This window comes from Maylandia zebra, linkage group LG5 (genome assembly GCF_041146795.1).
Source record: "Maylandia zebra isolate NMK-2024a linkage group LG5, Mzebra_GT3a, whole genome shotgun sequence".
In the NCBI taxonomy this organism is placed as follows: domain Eukaryota; kingdom Metazoa; phylum Chordata; class Actinopteri; order Cichliformes; family Cichlidae; genus Maylandia; species Maylandia zebra.
In genome coordinates, this window is record NC_135171.1 from 13,269,040 (window position 1) to 13,283,841 (window position 14,802).

General features: G+C 41.1%; 1 long non-coding RNA gene across 1 annotated transcript; it reads left to right on the forward strand.

Moving 5' to 3' along the window:
- Positions 1 to 10,508: 10,508 nt before the first annotated feature.
- On the forward strand, positions 10,509 to 13,791 carry LOC143418592 (uncharacterized). Its single transcript, XR_013098597.1, has 3 exons — positions 10,509 to 10,797; positions 12,132 to 12,247; positions 13,246 to 13,791. It is a non-coding gene; the product is annotated as an uncharacterized LOC143418592 (long non-coding RNA).
- Positions 13,792 to 14,802: the final 1,011 nt, after the last annotated feature.

Genomic DNA, 14,802 nt, shown 5'->3' on the forward strand with positions numbered 1-14,802 from the left:
ATGGTCGCCATTGGCATTACATGCCAGTAGTGTTCGCTAATTGACTTTACCGGGGATTATATTTATTACAACGTTACTGCGTGGGAGTGATCATAGTGTATGCTTATGAACGTGAGTGGTAGGTGTTATTAGTGCGACTTTACCCTTAATTAGTTTTCCCACCGGAAGTAGAGTTGTTTATGCGACGTGATGGCTAGAGCAGTCCCAAACAATCGATTGCGTTTCTTAACAGACCAATTCTCTCCAAACTTTTAGGGTAAGCTAGACTCGAGATATGGTTGCAATAATACGAACAAGAGCGCAACAGCATATTGACAATGGCGAGAACTTTAATATTTACATTGTGTTAGTGCACCCATCGCTCCGCATCCTTAACGCTACATTGATGTCGAGAGTCTCTGACACAGCTGTGCTCTGCAGCACAGACACCCTGCTTATCTGTGATTCGGCCAGACTGGTGTTGAACTCCAAAGACATGCGCGGGGTTAGGTTAGTTGGCTGTTGGTGTGAGTGGTTGTCTGAGTCTCTCTAATAACCCTCCAACAGACTGGCGACCTGTCCAGGGTGTACTTTTGCCCTATGACAGCTGAAATACAACCTGAATAAAATAAGTAGGAGAAAATGAATGATGTTTATGAACTGTAGTTAATGTAGTCAGACAATAAGTTACCGAGCAACAGGCCACAAGTCTTGGTGCAGAATCATACTAAGATTTAAAAAATAAAATGTTGGCACTGGTGTTTGAAACAGTATACTGTCAGTAAGACTGGAGCAACTGCACACATCTGGAAACTAATAACTAGAGTAGTTAGTAACATTTTGTTACTGCATCCATTTAGCCAGGTATAATTAGCATGTCTACATACATGTCATTTCTAATGTGGTCCTATGTGGTATGTTGTAGGACAGTGAAGTGTCTGACACTGACCATGTACCAGTGCCTGAGAACACTGGTATGGAGGGGGAGAACGCACCTCTTTACTGTATTTGTCGGAAACCAGACATCAACTGCTCCATGATGTAAGTATATATCAGTTTTATATTTGCAGTATGCGCAGTAGGGGTGGGCGCTAGCTTCAGCAATGTTATCAGAGGTTTTTTTTTTAAAATGAAGAGCTTCTATTTCGAGAAAACTACCAATAAGGATATATGCACAGATATAGAAAACAATACTGTAACATTTTATTGATGCTTGCAGTTTGGAGGCAGCAGTATTTGCAAGTGTAACTAAATTCCAGGCATTTTCCATCCTTCTTTTCCTATCAGCTTTTTTCTAGTTGTCAGTGTGAACCAAGGTGTCAGCAGCAGCATTATAGTGCAAAAGTAGTGACCCAGCATAGATCAAATGTAAGCACAAAAGTAGCCAAGGTAGTGTTTTTCCTGGAAATTTTAAGTGAAAGGATAAAGTAACTGCTTACCACTTTAGTTTAACAATGATTAATGAAATGTAACCGTGTAACTCATCAGCAGTCTGCACAGTATGGTCACATATTAAAACTGAAGAATATGTTGTACTTGTTGTAGTGTTTCATCATGGGTCCAGTTTTTACCCAGGTGCTTAAAGCCCTTCTTTACCCTCATGTAACACCAACAGTAATTTCCAACCACTATTTCCTGTTCCTGTCAGTCAAACAAACAGACGACAAACATCTTCTATAAACAGGAATAATGTCATTTTATCGGATTAGAAAACATCTAATCTAGCGTTGATATTACACTGCTGTTTAGTGTCTGGCTGATCTCAGTGTCACCAAAATATCTGCCCTACATGTCAAACAATGAGAGAACTTGAAACAGTAACATCACCTAGCAGCTTATTTTAATTAGTGCTAACGTTTTGTTTGCTGGCTAACATTGCTATTATTATAGTCACAGTTAATTGACTTTGAATAGCTTTATTTCAAAAGTAATTTTACAATTTCACAGCCATTTAGCTGTGTTAACTGTACATGCTGTAGGTCATAAGGCGTGCATGGATCATTTTTATAATCAGCCTCTTATCTTTTGTCCACCACAGGCTTTGCCATGATAAATTGGTCAGTTGACAACCAGGAGCCGTACACCTTAACCTCAGAGGCCAGGACATCCAGGGGCAGTGTGAACACGCACTTGCTTAAATGGGACGCAAGACGGACTATAGAGGGCCACCCGCTTGCCAGACAACCAAGTGCTGTCCCTGTCCACGGCCAGTGTGAGAAGGACTCTCACTAAAGTCAACCCACACAAAGCTGCTGGACCAGACAATATACCTGGACGCGTGCTCGGAGCCCGTGCTGACCAGCTGACTGATGTCCTAGCGGGCATCTTTAACATCTCCCTGAGTCAAGCTGTTGTGCCACAGTGCTTTAAAACCACCACCATCATACCTGTCCCCAGACCTTCCCAAAGCCTAATTCCACAATGATTGCCTGAGCCTATTCTTGTTAAATGATGAAAAACTCAAAGGCACGTTTGGGCAGTGGATCTGTGTGAAATCAGCAGCTTGCAAAACGAAATCAAAATGTGTGCTATTGATTCTAAAAATAGAAATCACAATAAAGTTCAACATTTACTAAAACCGCCATTCAGTCATCTGAGAGTCTTTACTCATGAAATTATAACGGTTAGATGAATGTATATGCAGTGATTTACTGATCAATGATAAAAGGGGAGATTTATGCAATAACGAAGACTGTCATGAAAAGTATTTGGCATCTGATCTGTAACCTGCGGAGCTAAGCTGTTTTACCAGCTCTGCTCTCTGATTTTTCTTTTATGAAAAAACACAAGTTGTCAAAGTTATTTGTTTGCAAATGTATTTCAGAAATATCGACATACTTTTTTTAATCAGCAGAAACTTTATGTCAGTAGTGCAAAAACCTGCACTGATCTGACCTCATTTCTTCCTCATCCTGATTCCTGACCTGGGAAGGGAGAGAAATATTTGTTTTTGTTTGTCTTCTTGTTTTATTTAATTCCTTGTGGGATTTGGATCCAACACGTAAAGTATGCATATTATGCACACACACAAACACACATGCAGCTATTACCCATTTCTTGTATTCTTGAATAAAGACATTGATTTGACACATTTAATTAGCGGCCAATTGTTTTTATTGTTCAATTATTAAGAAAAAAGAAAAGGTGGGGGTGGGTGGGATGGAAAGTAAAGGGAGAGAGGAGAGAAAACCCCAACAATCCCCTCTGAGCAAGCACTAGGCGACAGTGGATAGGAAAAACTCCCTTTAAAGGAAGAAACCTATGACAGAACCAGGCTCTAGAGGGGGCAGTCAACTGTCGGGACTGGTTGGGGGGTGATTGTGAAAAGAGGGGAGGGAGATGGGAGAGGTGTTAGTAGTTAAGGGGGGGATTAAGCTGGAACAGAGGTGGGAGAGGAAGAGGCGACATTGGCAGTACTGAAAGAAGGAGTGTTCCTCCTCCAGAAGAAGCAGAAGCGTTTTTTCTTTTTCTTCAGCTGCTCTTCCACGAGCACCTTTTTCTCGAGGATGAGGATTTTCAGCTCCTCGATTGTTTCGGTGTTTTGCTTCTGCAGCTTGTTGCATTTTTTCTCCACTTCTTCTATTACGGCTTGTTTTTCTTCCAACCTTTCTTTCAGCACTTTAGATGTTGCCTCCTGTTTCTCAAACTCCTGGAGAAGAAGTTTTTCTTCTCTCTGCTTACTGACCAGCTGTTCTCTCTCTTGAAGCAGGTCTTGATATTTGTGCAGTGTCTCTTCGAACTTTACCTGCAGCATCCTGTTGTTTCCCTCCATGAGCTGGAGTTGGCACTCCATGTCTCCCTGCTTTCTGTCCAGCTGCTCTTTCTCTTGCAGGATTTCTTTATTTTGTAGCAGAGCTTCATCAAGCTTTCCTTGCAAGCTTTCATTTTGTTGCTTGATGCTCTGCAGATTGGAATCCATTTCTTTTTGTTTGATTTCTTGTTCCCTTTTCTCTTGGAGAAGCTTCTCATTTGCTTGCTCTGTGCGATCAAGCCTTTTTTTGTCAACATTGTACATTAGCTCCATGTCTCGGAGATTGGAGTGCAGCCCTCTCTTCTTCGTGCTGTCTTTCATCTTCTCCTGGAGGAGTTTTCTATTTTGCCGCAGAGCTTGATCAAGCTTTCCTTGCAAGCTTTCGTTGTGTTGCTTGATGCTCTGAAGCTTGGAATGCATTTCTTTTTCTTTTAACTCCTGTTGCCTTTTCTCTTGGAGGAGCTTCTCATTTGCTTGCTCTGTGCGATCAAGCCTTTTTTTGTCTACACTGTACATTAGCTCCATGTCTCTGAGATTGCTGTGCAGCCCTCTCTTCTTCATGCCGTCTTGTTTCTTCTCTTGGACAAGTTTTTTATTTTGTTGCAGGGCTTCATCAAGTTTTCCTTGGAGCTCCTGGTTCTTTTTGTCCATGTCATGGAGATCCTGTTGTTTCCCCTCAATAATAGCTTCCTTTTCTTGAAGCTGGAATGACAACTTTTTTAGTTGAGCGCTCTTTCGCTCATTTTCCTCCATCAAGAACTTAATCTTCTCTGCGTTTCTGAGCGCTTCATCCTCCAGTTCTTCCAAACGCTTTTCCTCTAGTTCCACTTGGTCACACCAGGGAAGAGAGGAAAGGGAAGAGTCTAGTGGCTCATCCCAAGGAAGAGCGTATGGGTCAACTTCTTGTCCCTTTGGATTTTTTTGAGACATGTTTGGTCTGGATACAGTTACAACTGCAAAGGATCCAAATATTTCAAAAGGCTTTTCTGGCGAACGGTTCAATGCTGCACACATCAAGGCTGCGAGAAACGGACTAAAAGTCGTTGCTCTTCACCCCTATTTATAGGTTTTTGGATCAAAGGAAAGAATGGTGGTAAGATTCTACGTGTGTGACGTCATAATTCTGTAAGGCAATGAGGTTGTCACGTGATATTTTTGGAGGAGGGCATTTTTCAACTTGGACAAATTATCAGTAAAGTTTCAATCTCTGTTATTTTCCCCAAAAAACGTGTTGTCGCAATCATGTTTTCTACTGTAATTGGTGCCAACAGATGGCGCAGTTTAAAGTTGGCTGTTACTCTGCCCAGGCTGCTACCATAGAAGAAGAATGTAGACCAATAGTACTTTAACGATGTCCGCTGATCGTTTCCGTGTAAATCTTAGCATTGCTTTAGCCGTCAAGCTAAAGGTTTAGCTTCATACTGCCATATTTTCAGAGTAACAAAATATTTAAACGGTCTCAGATCATGGTGAGTATTTGAAAAAATGTTTATTTAATGTGAAGCCTGTGATGTGGAAAGGTTAGCAAGCGTAATTTTGCCTATTGTGTTATACACGGGTGCTTACATCCGAGTAGTGTTGATCTTTTCTAAGGTCCATGGGTTTATCCAACGAGCAGCTAAGTCACCGTTATATCTGTAATTTTGTGTGCAACGTCTTAATGCAAAAAAACAACAAAAAAAACAACAACCCACAATGCGTTTTTAAGCTCTCTCTGCGTTCACTGTCTCTGCAAGTGTCAAACTTCCTCGCTTTAGCTGATGCTAACCAACATTAGCGCTTACGGTTCGTATATAAACACAACTGTCAGCCCTTCACTTTTGGTGCCGACAACATTTTGAGCATTTTCTACAGTTTGTGAAATGGTCGCCATTGGCATTACATGCCAGTAGTGTTCGCTAATTGACTTTACCGGGGATTATATTTATTACAACGTTACTGCGTGGAAGTGATCATAGTGTATGCTTATGAACGTGAGTGGTAGGTGTTATTAGTGCGACTTTACCCTTAATTAGTTTTCCCACCGGAAGTAGAGTTGTTTATGCGACGTGATGGCTAGAGCAGTCCCAAACAATCGATTGCGTTTCTTAACAGACCAATTCTCTCCAAACTTTTAGGGTAAGCTAGACTCGAGATATGGTTGCAATAATACGAACAAGAGCGCAACAGCATATTGACAATGGCGAGAACTTTAATATTTACATTGTGTTAGTGCACCCATCGCTCCGCATCCTTAACGCTACATTGATGTCGAGAGTCTCTGACACAGCTGTGCTCTGCAGCACAGACACCCTGCTTATCTGTGATTCGGCCAGACTGGTGTTGAACTCCAAAGACATGCGCGGGGTTAGGTTAGTTGGCTGTTGGTGTGAGTGGTTGTCTGAGTCTCTCTAATAACCCTCCAACAGACTGGCGACCTGTCCAGGGTGTACTTTTGCCCTATGACAGCTGAAATACAACCTGAATAAAATAAGTAGGAGAAAATGAATGATGTTTATGAACTGTAGTTAATGTAGTCAGACAATAAGTTACCGAGCAACAGGCCACAAGTCTTGGTGCAGAATCATACTAAGATTTAAAAAATAAAATGTTGGCACTGGTGTTTGAAACAGTATACTGTCAGTAAGACTGGAGCAACTGCACACATCTGGAAACTAATAACTAGAGTAGTTAGTAACATTTTGTTACTGCATCCATTTAGCCAGGTATAATTAGCATGTCTACATACATGTCATTTCTAATGTGGTCCTATGTGGTATGTTGTAGGACAGTGAAGTGTCTGACACTGACCATGTACCAGTGCCTGAGAACACTGGTATGGAGGGGGAGAACGCACCTCTTTACTGTATTTGTCGGAAACCAGACATCAACTGCTCCATGATGTAAGTATATATCAGTTTTATATTTGCAGTATGCGCAGTAGGGGTGGGCGCTAGCTTCAGCAATGTTATCAGAGGTTTTTTTTTTAAAATGAAGAGCTTCTATTTCGAGAAAACTACCAATAAGGATATATGCACAGATATAGAAAACAATACTGTAACATTTTATTGATGCTTGCAGTTTGGAGGCAGCAGTATTTGCAAGTGTAACTAAATTCCAGGCATTTTCCATCCTTCTTTTCCTATCAGCTTTTTTCTAGTTGTCAGTGTGAACCAAGGTGTCAGCAGCAGCATTATAGTGCAAAAGTAGTGACCCAGCATAGATCAAATGTAAGCACAAAAGTAGCCAAGGTAGTGTTTTTCCTGGAAATTTTAAGTGAAAGGATAAAGTAACTGCTTACCACTTTAGTTTAACAATGATTAATGAAATGTAACCGTGTAACTCATCAGCAGTCTGCACAGTATGGTCACATATTAAAACTGAAGAATATGTTGTACTTGTTGTAGTGTTTCATCATGGGTCCAGTTTTTACCCAGGTGCTTAAAGCCCTTCTTTACCCTCATGTAACACCAACAGTAATTTCCAACCACTATTTCCTGTTCCTGTCAGTCAAACAAACAGACGACAAACATCTTCTATAAACAGGAATAATGTCATTTTATCGGATTAGAAAACATCTAATCTAGCGTTGATATTACACTGCTGTTTAGTGTCTGGCTGATCTCAGTGTCACCAAAATATCTGCCCTACATGTCAAACAATGAGAGAACTTGAAACAGTAACATCACCTAGCAGCTTATTTTAATTAGTGCTAACGTTTTGTTTGCTGGCTAACATTGCTATTATTATAGTCACAGTTAATTGACTTTGAATAGCTTTATTTCAAAAGTAATTTTACAATTTCACAGCCATTTAGCTGTGTTAACTGTACATGCTGTAGGTCATAAGGCGTGCATGGATCATTTTTATAATCAGCCTCTTATCTTTTGTCCACCACAGGCTTTGCCATGATAAATTGGTCAGTTGACAACCAGGAGCCGTACACCTTAATCTCAGAGGCCAGGACATCCAGGGGCAGTGTGAACACGCACTTGCTTAAATGGGATGCAAGACGGACTATAGAGGGCCACCCGCTTGCCAGACAACCAAGTGCTGTCCCTGTCCACGGCCAGTGTGAGAAGGACTCTCACTAAAGTCAACCCACACAAAGCTGCTGGACCAGACAATATACCTGGACGCGTGCTCGGAGCCCGTGCTGACCAGCTGACTGATGTCCTAGCGGGCATCTTTAACATCTCCCTGAGTCAAGCTGTTGTGCCACAGTGCTTTAAAACCACCACCATCATACCTGTCCCCAGACCTTCCCAAAGCCTAATTCCACAATGATTGCCTGAGCCTATTCTTGTTAAATGATGAAAAACTCAAAGGCACGTTTGGGCAGTGGATCTGTGTGAAATCAGCAGCTTGCAAAACGAAATCAAAATGTGTGCAATTGATTCTAAAAATAGAAATCACAATAAAGTTCAACATTTACTAAAACCGCCATTCAGTCATCTGAGAGTCTTTACTCATGAAATTATAACGGTTAGATGAATGTATATGCAGTGATTTACTGATCAATGATAAAAGGGGAGATTTATGCAATAACGAAGACTGTCATGAAAAGTATTTGGCATCTGATCTGTAACCTGCGGAGCTAAGCTGTTTTACCAGCTCTGCTCTCTGATTTTTCTTTTTTCTTTTATGAAAAAACACAAGTTGTCAAAGTTATTTGTTTGCAAATGTATTTCAGAAATATCGACATACTTTTTTTAATCAGCAGAAACTTTATGTCAGTAGTGCAAAAACCTGCACTGATCTGACCTCATTTCTTCCTCATCCTGATTCCTGACCTGGGAAGGGAGAGAAATATTTGTTTTTGTTTGTCTTCTTGTTTTATTTAATTCCTTGTGGGATTTGGATCCAACACGTAAAGTATGCATATTATGCACACACACAAACACACATGCAGCTATTACCCATTTCTTGTATTCTTGAATAAAGACATTGATTTGACACATTTAATTAGCGGCCAATTGTTTTTATTGTTCAATTATTAAGAAAAAAGAAAAGGTGGGGGTGGGTGGGATGGAAAGTAAAGGGAGAGAGGAGAGAAAACCCCAACAATGCCCTCTGAGCAAGCACTAGGCGACAGTGGATAGGAAAAACTCCCTTTAAAGGAAGAAACCTATGACAGAACCAGGCTCTAGAGGGGGCAGTCAACTGTCGGGACTGGTTGGGGGGTGATTGTGAAAAGAGGGGAGGGAGATGGGAGAGGTGTTAGTAGTTAAGGGGGGATTAAGCTGGAACAGAGGTGGGAGAGGAAGAGGCGACATTGGCAGTACTGAAAGAAGGAGTGTTCCTCCTCCAGAAGAAGCAGAAGCGTTTTTTCTTTTTCTTCAGCTGCTCTTCCACGAGCACCTTTTTCTCGAGGATGAGGATTTTCAGCTCCTCGATTGTTTCGGTGTTTTGCTTCTGCAGCTTGTTGCATTTTTTCTCCACTTCTTCTATTACGGCTTGTTTTTCTTCCAACCTTTCTTTCAGCACTTTAGATGTTGCCTCCTGTTTCTCAAACTCCTGGAGAAGAAGTTTTTCTTCTCTCTGCTTACTGACCAGCTGTTCTCTCTCTTGAAGCAGGTCTTGATATTTGTGCAGTGTCTCTTCGAACTTTACCTGCAGCATCCTGTTGTTTCCCTCCATGAGCTGGAGTTGGCACTCCATGTCGCCCTGCTTTCTGTCCAGCTGCTCTTTCTCTTGAAGGATTTCTTTATTTTGTCGCAGAGCTTCATCAAGCTTTCCTTGCAAGCTTTCATTTTGTTGCTTGATGCTCTGCAGATTGGAATCCATTTCTTTTTGTTTGATTTCTTGTTCCCTTTTCTCTTGGAGAAGCTTCTCATTTGCTTGCTCTGTGCGATCAAGCCTTTTTTTGTCAACATTGTACATTAGCTCCATGTCTCGGAGATTGGAGTGCAGCCCTCTCTTCTTCGTGCTGTCTTTCATCTTCTCCTGGAGGAGTTTTCTATTTTGCCGCAGAGCTTGATCAAGCTTTCCTTGCAAGCTTTCGTTGTGTTGCTTGATGCTCTGAAGCTTGGAATGCATTTCTTTCTCTTTTAACTCCTGTTGCCTTTTCTCTTGGAGGAGCTTCTCATTTGCTTGCTCTGTGCGATCAAGCCTTTTTTTGTCTACACTGTACATTAGCTCCATGTCTCTGAGATTGCTGTGCAGCCCTCTCTTCTTCATGCCGTCTTGTTTCTTCTCTTGGACAAGTTTTTCATTTTGTTGCAGGGCTTCATCAAGTTTTCCTTGGAGCTCCTGGTTCTTTTTGTCCATGTCATGGAGATCCTGTTGTTTCCCCTCAATAATAGCTTCCTTTTCTTGAAGCTGGAATGACAACTTTTTTAGTTGAGCGCTCTTTCGCTCATTTTCCTCCATCAAGAACTTAATCTTCTCTGCGTTTCTGAGCGCTTCATCCTCCATTTCTTCCAAACGCTTTTCCTCTAGTTCCACTTGGTCACACCAGGGAAGAGAGGAAAGGGAAGAGTCTAGTGGCTCATCCCAAGGAAGAGCATAGGGGTCAACTTCTTGTCCCTTTGGATTTTTTTGAGACATGTTTGGTCTGGATACAGTTACAACTGCAAAGGATCCAAATATTTCAAAAGGCTTTTCTGGCGAACGGTTCAATGCTGCACACATCAAGGCTGCGAGAAACGGACTAAAAGTCGTTGCTCTTCACCCCTATTTATAGGTTTTTGGATCAAAGGAAAGAATGGTGGTAAGATTCTACGTGTGTGACGTCATAATTCTGTAAGGCAATGAGGTTGTCACGTGATATTTTTGGAGGAGGGCATTTTTCAACTTGGACAAATTATCAGTAAAGTTTCAATCTCTGTTATTTTCCCCAAAAAACGTGTTGTCGCAATCATGTTTTCTACTGTAATTGGTGCCAACAGATGGCGCAGTTTAAAGTTGGCTGTTACTCTGCCCAGGCTGCTACCATAGAAGAAGAATGTAGACCAATAGTACTTTAACGATGTCCGCTGATCGTTTCCGTGTAAATCTTAGCATTGCTTTAGCCGTCAAGCTAAAGGTTTAGCTTCATACTGCCATATTTTCAGAGTAACAAAATATTTAAACGGTCTCAGATCATGGTGAGTATTTGAAAAAATGTTTATTTAATGTGAAGCCTGTGATGTGGAAAGGTTAGCAAGCGTAATTTTGCCTATTGTGTTATACACGGGTGCTTACATCCGAGTAGTGTTGATCTTTTCTAAGGTCCATGGGTTTATCCAACGAGCAGCTAAGTCACCGTTATATCTGTAATTTTGTGTGCAACGTCTTAATGCAAAAAAAAAAAAATCCCAAATCAACGCAACGAAGCAAAGACTAAACAAAAAACAAAAAAAACCCCACAATGCGTTTTTAAGCTCTCTCTGCGTTCACTGCCTCTGCAAGTGTCAAACTTCCTCGCTTTAGCTGATGCTAACCAACATTAGCGCTTACGGTTCGTATATAAACACAACTGTCAGCCCTTCACTTTTGGTGCCGACAACATTTTGAGCATTTTCTACAGTTTGTGAAATGGTCGCCATTGGCATTACATGCCAGTAGTGTTCGCTAATTGACTTTACCGGGGATTATATTTATTACAACGTTACTGCGTGGAAGTGATCATAGTGTATGCTTATGAACGTGAGTGGTAGGTGTTATTAGTGCGACTTTACCCTTAATTAGTTTTCCCACCGGAAGTAGAGTTGTTTATGCGACGTGATGGCTAGAGCAGTCCCAAACAATCGATTGCGTTTCTTAACAGACCAATTCTCTCCAAACTTTTAGGGTAAGCTAGACTCGAGATATGGTTGCAATAATACGAACAAGAGCGCAACAGCATATTGACAATGGCGAGAACTTTAATATTTACATTGTGTTAGTGCACCCATCGCTCCGCATCCTTAACGCTACATTGATGTCGAGAGTCTCTGACACAGCTGTGCTCTGCAGCACAGACACCCTGCTTATCTGTGATTCGGCCAGACTGGTGTTGAACTCCAAAGACATGCGCGGGGTTAGGTTAGTTGGCTGTTGGTGTGAGTGGTTGTCTGAGTCTCTCTAATAACCCTCCAACAGACTGGCGACCTGTCCAGGGTGTACTTTTGCCCTATGACAGCTGAAATACAACCTGAATAAAATAAGTAGGAGAAAATGAATGATGTTTATGAACTGTAGTTAATGTAGTCAGACAATAAGTTACCGAGCAACAGGCCACAAGTCTTGGTGCAGAATCATACTAAGATTTAAAAAATAAAATGTTGGCACTGGTGTTTGAAACAGTATACTGTCAGTAAGACTGGAGCAACTGCACACATCTGGAAACTAATAACTAGAGTAGTTAGTAACATTTTGTTACTGCATCCATTTAGCCAGGTATAATTAGCATGTCTACATACATGTCATTTCTAATGTGGTCCTATGTGGTATGTTGTAGGACAGTGAAGTGTCTGACACTGACCATGTACCAGTGCCTGAGAACACTGGTATGGAGGGGGAGAACGCACCTCTTTACTGTATTTGTCGGAAACCAGACATCAACTGCTCCATGATGTAAGTATATATCAGTTTTATATTTGCAGTATGCGCAGTAGGGGTGGGCGCTAGCTTCAGCAATGTTATCAGAGGTTTTTTTTTTTTAAATGAAGAGCTTCTATTTCGAGAAAACTACCAATAAGGATATATGCACAGATATAGAAAACAATACTGTAACATTTTATTGATGCTTGCAGTTTGGAGGCAGCAGTATTTGCAAGTGTAACTAAATTCCAGGCATTTTCCATCCTTCTTTTCCTATCAGCTTTTTTCTAGTTGTCAGTGTGAACCAAGGTGTCAGCAGCAGCATTATAGTGCAAAAGTAGTGACCCAGCATAGATCAAATGTAAGCACAAAAGTAGCCAAGGTAGTGTTTTTCCTGGAAATTTTAAGTGAAAGGATAAAGTAACTGCTTACCACTTTAGTTTAACAATGATTAATGAAATGTAACCGTGTAACTCATCAGCAGTCTGCACAGTATGGTCACATATTAAAACTGAAGAATATGTTGTACTTGTTGTAGTGTTTCATCATGGGTCCAGTTTTTACCCAGGTGCTTAAAGCCCTTCTTTACCCTCATGTAACACCAACAGTAATTTCCAACCACTATTTCCTGTTCCTGTCAGTCAAACAAACAGACGACAAACATCTTCTATAAACAGGAATAATGTCATTTTATCGGATTAGAAAACATCTAATCTAGCGTTGATATTACACTGCTGTTTAGTGTCTGGCTGATCTCAGTGTCACCAAAATATCTGCCCTACATGTCAAACAATGAGAGAACTTGAAACAGTAACATCACCTAGCAGCTTATTTTAATTAGTGCTAACGTTTTGTTTGCTGGCTAACATTGCTATTATTATAGTCACAGTTAATTGACTTTGAATAGCTTTATTTCAAAAGTAATTTTACAATTTCACAGCCATTTAGCTGTGTTAACTGTACATGCTGTAGGTCATAAGGCGTGCATGGATCATTTTTATAATCAGCCTCTTATCTTTTGTCCACCACAGGCTTTGCCATGATAAATTGGTCAGTTGACAACCAGGAGCCGTACACCTTAACCTCAGAGGCCAGGACATCCAGGGGCAGTGTGAACACGCACTTGCTTAAATGGGATGCAAGACGGACTATAGAGGGCCACCCGCTTGCCAGACAACCAAGTGCTGTCCCTGTCCACGGCCAGTGTGAGAAGGACTCTCACTAAAGTCAACCCACACAAAGCTGCTGGACCAGACAATATACCTGGACGCGTGCTCGGAGCCCGTGCTGACCAGCTGACTGATGTCCTAGCGGGCATCTTTAACATCTCCCTGAGTCAAGCTGTTGTGCCACAGTGCTTTAAAACCACCACCATCATACCTGTCCCCAGACCTTCCCAAAGCCTAATTCCACAATGATTGCCTGAGCCTATTCTTGTTAAATGATGAAAAACTCAAAGGCACGTTTGGGCAGTGGATCTGTGTGAAATCAGCAGCTTGCAAAACGAAATCAAAATGTGTGCTATTGATTCTAAAAATAGAAATCACAATAAAGTTCAACATTTACTAAAACCGCCATTCAGTCATCTGAGAGTCTTTACTCATGAAATTATAATGGTTAGATGAATGTATATGCAGTGATTTACTGATCAATGATAAAAGGGGAGATTTATGCAATAACGAAGACTGTCATGAAAAGTATTTGGCATCTGATCTCCTGTAACCTGCGGAGCTAAGCTGTTTTACCAGCTCTTAGTGATGGCCCGCTTGAAGCTGACGCTCCGGAGCGTGTGTCGAAAAAAACAACACACTGGTTCAGAAGCACTGTGTCGAGGCTTGCTTCGTTTGGCAAAAGTCACGTGACCAGTGACGTCCGAAGCTTCATTACGCACGTAACTGCTTCGGTACCTGATTCAAACGGATATAAGGAAGTGAATCATCCACGGGATTCGTGGAGTGTGTTGATGGTGACAGAGAGCGAAGAGGTGATCATTCCACTGACAGATATGGAGCCAGCGAGGAAGAGAGGACGTTATGGCGTGTGGAAATATTTTGAGTTGATTTTGCTCAATTCATTTTATCTGCGGAAGTGAAAAACTTGAAATGTCCAAAATCACGTTTTCATAATGTAAATATCATTACAGCATATGACTTTAGGAACACTTCCATGTGAATTAAAGCTGATGAAGACTACAAAAATGTATTTGGCACTATACGTACATTACATTGCTACAGTTTAGAAAATCATTTTGTTTATTGTTTTTAGGTGATAGTCTGCAGGACCCAGGAATACCTGCATATCTACCAACTTGCAGTGTGGTTCCTGCACTCCACAGCCTCTTCTGTTCCATGCAAGTGGATTTTCTCCAAGGCAGGAGAAACTATTTCTAAGAAAAGAAACAGACTCAGCCAGCGCACAGTAACACTAATCCTCTTTTTAAATGTAAATAACAAAAGGGCTACCTTACATAGATCATGTTTTTACTTTGCAAGTTCTTGATTAGGGGTGGGTTTTGATTATCGCTTTTCTGATTACAATCCATGCTAAATTGAATAAAGTGATATTGATTCATTAAAATCCCGTGTCGA